The sequence below is a fragment of the Dipodomys spectabilis genome, unplaced genomic scaffold, assembly GCF_019054845.1.
Source record: "Dipodomys spectabilis isolate Male_0828 unplaced genomic scaffold, ASM1905484v1 ptg000086l, whole genome shotgun sequence".
Classification (NCBI taxonomy): Eukaryota; Metazoa; Chordata; class Mammalia; order Rodentia; family Heteromyidae; genus Dipodomys; species Dipodomys spectabilis.
Window position 1 is genome coordinate 752,918 of NW_024870763.1, and position 6,000 is coordinate 758,917.

Consider the following 6,000-nt stretch of genomic DNA (forward strand, 5'->3'; position numbering starts at 1 on the left):
ACTCCTAGTGGGTCTGATCTTCCCTGGACGACCAGTCCATCCAGAGGAGGCAGATGGGAACTTAGAGAGGGCTAGTGATGTGGAGGGGGCCCTTTAAAGCCTATGGCCCTACCCAAATTCTCAGCCTCCCTTTGCTGTCCCTGAGGGAGGTAGAGGAGTGTCTAGGTGGTAGCATCTAGAGGAGAACTAATGGAAATTCTGAAGGACGAGATACCATAAGTTGTGTGCCAGTGGCTCATGCCTGTCATCCCATGCCTATCATCCTGGCCACTCGGGAGGCTGAGATCCAGAGGATCTCATTTCCCAGCCCAGGCAGTAAAGTACCACGAGAGCCTCATCTCCAATCCAACTGGAAATGGAGCTGTGGCTCAAGTGTTAGAGCACTGGCCTTGAGGAATAATAGACATCAGAGACAGTAGCCAAGCATTGAGTTCAAGCCCCTCAACAAGAAAGAAAGAAAGAAAGAAAGAAAGAAAGAAAGAAAGAAAGAAAGAAAGAAAGAAAGAAAGAAAGAAAGAAAGAAGGAAAGGAAGAAAGAAAGAAAGGAAGGAAGAAGGAAAGAAAGAAAGAAGGAAAGAAGGAAAGAAAGAAAGAAAGAAAGAAAGAAAGAAAGAAAGAAAGAAAGAAAGAAAGAAAGAAAGAAAGAAAGAAAGAAAGAAAGAAGGAAGGAAAGAAAGAAAGAAGGAAAGAAAGAAGGAAAGAAAGCCACCCCTTCTTTGCTTATAAGAGATGGTGAAGTAGTAGGGGTGCTGTGGTTGGGAGAACAGGTGCTGGCCTCACTGTACAGACATTTCTAAGAACTCCCCAGGTTTGCCCCAGTGTGAAGCCACAGCACAGTGGGCAGTGCCTTACCAAGAACTCCAGAGGTCATGGCCTGTGGCAGGCAGGGACTGGATGAATTGTAGCAGGTGTGGGATGGTAGAGGCTGAGATCTGAGGATCGCGGTTCAAAGCCAGCTTGGGCAGGAAAATTTCTGAGACTTTATCTCCATTGAACCACCAGAAAGCCAGAAGTGGCACTGTGGCTCCAGTGGTAGAGCACTCACTTTTAGTTGAGGAGCTGAGGGACTGCGCACAGGCCCAGAGTTCAAACCCCATGACCGACAACCAAAAATAAGGTAGCTGAGATTTCTGCATAATGGTGTGTACATTTAGGAAATACCAAGCTATGTTATGAGCCATTCCAGACTTGTGAGAGGCCCTGAGTTTTGTCTACAGTTGGTCTGAGGATAGTAGTGCCATCTTCTTGAGGGTGGGATTGTAAGGGTGCTCAGGGACTGCTGAGGCCTTGGGCTACCTGTGTGCATGTTTGTGTGTGTGTGTGTGTGTGTGTGTGTGTGTGTGTGTATTTCCCTCATCTTCCTCTGCCCCCTTCCTGAGCTGCCTCTTTCTGACCTCGGATGGTGCCCCTCCTCCACACTGACCTTGCCCTTTAGCCTCCTATCAGAGTCAACAGTGAGTCCTAAATTGCCAGAGGCCTGGATTCCAGCTTTTCTTTGGGGCTCAAATCCAGCCTGTCCAAATATTTGGGTGCCTCCAGGGGATTCTGGGTCAGCAGGGCCGGCTGGCATAAGTTCTCCCCTGCCTCTGGGGGGGCCTTAGTCATGTGATGTCCTGTCCTTTTCCTCAGCTGGGTCTCTGGCTCACATCCCTCCCTGCATGCTGGCAGTGGAGTGGGGGAAGGAGGGTTTGTGGTGGCTCTGGCCAACTCGAGCTTGATAGCTGACTGAAGGCTGCCCAAGCAAGGAGGATCCGGTGTTACATGGGATTTGAGGTCAAGGTGGCTTGGAAGTATCCATCGGTGTCTAGGAAATGTCAACGTACCTTGTTGCAGCAAAGTCTATCTTCCCACCCCAGCTTGGCCTCTTATGTCCTTCTAGAAAATTCTGGATGCCCAGAATACAGATGCACACACTTTAAATTCTAGGTCCAGGAAACTGGGAGGATTAGAGACTAGTATGGCCAATACCTCAATGTTCTGGGACATTAGCCTTGACCTGGCTATGCACCCCTTGTTGTACGTTCACTTCTTAATCCAGTGCTGGCCACACACTGGCCACTTGTGGCAGTGCTGTGAAAGCGGCAGGAATGGAAGTGAGATCCAGGGTGACCAAAATCTGGATTTATGGCCTGATTCGGGGTGGAGTGGGGGCAAAGGGTATCTTAAAAAATCTTAGAGCTGGAACTCAGGGCCTAGGTGCAGTCTCTGAGCTTCTTTTGCTCAAAGCTGACACACTACCACTTGAACCACAGCCCAAATTTCATGTTTTTAAGTAATTTAATGGAGAGAAGAGTCACGGATTTCACTGCCTGGGATGGCTTCAAGCTGCTATCCTAAGAGCTCAGTTTCTTAAGTAGCTAGAATTTCTGGTATGAGCCATTGGGCCCTGCTAAGGACATTTGTGTGTGTGTGTGTTTTGTGTGTGTGTGTGTGTGTGTTTGCGTGTGTGCGTGTGTTTGTGTGTGTGCGTGTGTTTGTGTGAGGTTGCCGGCTTGAACTCGGAGCCTAGGTGGTATCCTTTAGCTGGTTTGCACAATGTTGGCGCTCAACCACTTGAACTACAGTACACATCAGCTCCCTGCAGCCCCTGACTGTGTGGAGAACAAAAAGCTCAAACCTGATTCTATTTCTTTGTCCTCAGGGGAGGGTATGATTCCTGTGAAGCCTGGAGGATTAGGGGTGGGGTAGGAGGGGTGCTAGGTACATGGGTGCTAGGCTGGGAGAGAGGCACTTCGTCTTTACCAAGAAGGACAGTGTGGCCAGGTGCTAATAGGTCATGCCCTCATATTCCTAGCTACTCAGAAGGCTGAGATCTGAGGATTGCCATTCAGAGGCAGCCCAGCTAGAAAAGTGTGTGAGATTTTTCTCTCCCAATAACTACCCAAAAGCTGAAAGGAAAGCTGTGGCTCAAGTGGTAGAGTGCTAGCCTTGAATGAAAAAAACTGAGGGACAGAGCCCGGGCCCTGAGTTCAAGCCCTAATACCAAGATGTGTGCACACACAGAAAGGTGGTAATGATGAGCTGAGCCAGAATTGGGGGAGTCCTGAGGCAAAGTAGTAGTAAACTCTTAAGCCAGTTCACGTGGTTTCTCCCTAAGTCCTTCTTGGGCTGAAATGTCTGCGCCATGGCAGTAAGTTCAATGGAACCTGTCCCTCCATCCATGAATGGGGCCACAGGACCAAGGGAAAGGACACTAGGTATTCTCCTTTATAGTAGGCCAACGATTGCAGACCTTCATCTGCCCCCAAGCAGTGGTGAGGAAAACAGGGCTCTGAGCCCTGGGACTCCTGGGATAGCAACTGCTACAAGCAGCAGCCAGCTGGCTGTGGATTTGTGAGTCCACAGGTCTTTCATGAGCCCAACTCAACACCCTCTGGGGGTGTGCCTGACAGATTTGCACTCTTGTGATACCACATGAGCAGGCGTTACCTGTCATGCAGCTTATGGCCCTCCTTGCCCCAAACCATGGTCTGAGAAGTTGATTTACTGCTCAGATCCACACTGCACCCATGACAGATGTCATTCTGATGACCCAGACAATGACCTCCGTTCCCCAAGGCTGGACACTTCTCTGATAATGTGGCCCACACTGTAAGCAAAGGCCTCCAAATGGGCTGCTCTCAAGACTTGTAGGACACCTAGACATTGGGAGAAACTCAGGTGCCCACTGGAAAGTACTCTGGCTAGAGCCAAAAAGTGAGTTCCAAGCAGGCCAGGGGAGTTGGTCATGGGACTGGAACTCTGGGCCTGGGCGCTGTCCCCTCAGCTCTTCAGCTTATTGCTTAAGCTAGAGCATCACTTCCAGTTTTCTGGTGCTTCCTTAGAGATCAGAGTCTCCCGGACTTTCCTGTATGGGCTGGCTTTAATCCATGCTCCTCAGATCTCAGCCTCCTGAGGAGCTAGGGGGACAGGTGTGAGCTACCGACGCCCAGCTCATCTGGCCATTCACCACAGTAGACAAGGAGCTCCTGAAAGCGTTTTCTTAATGCAATTACTGGCCTTGAACTCAGGGTCTGGTCTCCAGTCACTTAACTTTTCTCTCAAGGCTGGCACTCTACCACTTGAGCCACAGCACCATTTCTGGCTTTTGGAAGTTCACTGGCAAGAAGATTTTCACTAACTTTCCTTCCCTGAGCTGGTTTTGGTCCGCAGTCTCTGATCCCAGTCTCCTGAGTAGCTAGGATTTAAAGGGGTTGAGCCACTGATGGCATTGGGTTAGAAGCTTTTCTTTTCTTTCTTTTCTTTTTTTTGGGGGGTGGGTCCGGTCATGGGCCTGAACTCTGGGCCAGGGCAATGTCCCGCATATCTTCAGCTCAAGACTAGCACTCTAACACTTGAGCCACAACGCCCCTTCCGTTTTTATTCTTTTTGCTTATGTGGTGCTGAGGAATCAAACCCAGAGCCTCATGCATGCAAGGCAAGTGCTCTACCACTGAGCTACCTTCCCAGCCCAGAAGCTTTTCTTAAGCAAGTGTTCGTCCCTGCATTTGCCCTGACTCCTCAATGCAAAGGAGACCTAAGGGTCAGGAGCTGTGAAAAATAGGCTTCCAGCCATGGTGAAAAGAAAAGCTAATTTTCCCCCTGGGCCCCATTCTGGGACTCCACCCTCTTTCATACCTGTGACGCAAGTACAAACCTTGACCCAGCCTTGAATGTCCTGCCAGACTTGTCTGAAGCCACAGAACCTTCATTCCACACACAGCACCTGTTCTACACCACACCTCAGGACCTTTTCCCATTCTGTACCTTCTGCCTGAGGCTCTCTGTCCTGTTCCAAGCCTTAGAACTCCTGTTGAATTTTGGCACTGGTTATATCACCTCCTGGAGCAAATCTTTCCTTCCTTTCTCTCTCTAGAGGTGGAACTTGTGCAGGCTTACTGGTAAATGCACTATCTTGGTGTGTGTGTGTGTGTGTGTGTGTGTGTGTGTGTGTGTGTGTGTGTGTGTGTGAGTGTCAGTTCTGGGGTTTGAATTCATGCCCTGGACAGTATCCGTTAGCTTTTCTGCTCAAGGTTAGCAGTATACTACTTGAACCACAGCTCTACTTCTGACTTTTTGGGTGTTTAATTGGAGAAAAGTGTCTCATAAAGACTTTCTTGCTTGTAATTGTGATCCTCAGATCTCAGCCTCCTGAATAGCTGAGATTACAGGGGTGAGCCACCAGCAGCTGCCCTCTACCTCTTACCTCTCACCTCGGCCCTCCTGAGTCCCTGAAGAATATGTATCACCAGGCTCACTTTTTTTTTGTCAGTCATCGGGCTTTAACTCAGGGTCTGGGCATGTTCCTTAGCTTCTTTTGCTCAAGGCTAGCCACAGTGCCACTTTTGGCTTTTTCTGTTTCTGTATTACTGAGGAATCGAACCCAGGGCTTCGTGCATGCTAGGTAACCACTCTACCGCTAATCCACATTCGTAGCCCAAGGCTGACTTGTAACAGGAGTTATGATGGTGGGATTTATTGGCTTACCCCTTTCAGCATAGAAATCGCTGACTATTTCATATCTTTGCGGAGATTTTGGACCAGTTTGTGACTCTGCAACGAGGAATGAGGAATGAGTGAGAGCCACCAGGCCCTAGAGATCTAGGCTCACATACTACATAGGGGTAGATAATATGGATCTAGAACCTTCAACCACTCCTACAGCCTAGGAATTCTGAGGGCTTGTCCTAGCTTGCCCAAGTTGAGTGGGCTGAGCATGGGCAACCTGCTGAATGCCCATCATCCATACATCATCCATCCATACACAGAGACATGGAGTGATTGCCTCCTTTTGGGGAGGGGAGCAGTTCTGTGTTTGTACTATGAGCCTAGGCCCTGTCCCTGAGCTCCTTTTGCTCAAGGGTAGCACTCTGCAATTGAGCCACAATCCCACTCATGGTTTTTTTTTTTTTCTGGCAATCTGTTAGAAATAAGAGTGTCACCGACTTTCCTGTCCTGGCTGAATTCAAAAGGGCATTCTCTACATTCTCAGCCTCCTGAGGAGCTAGGATTACAGGTAGG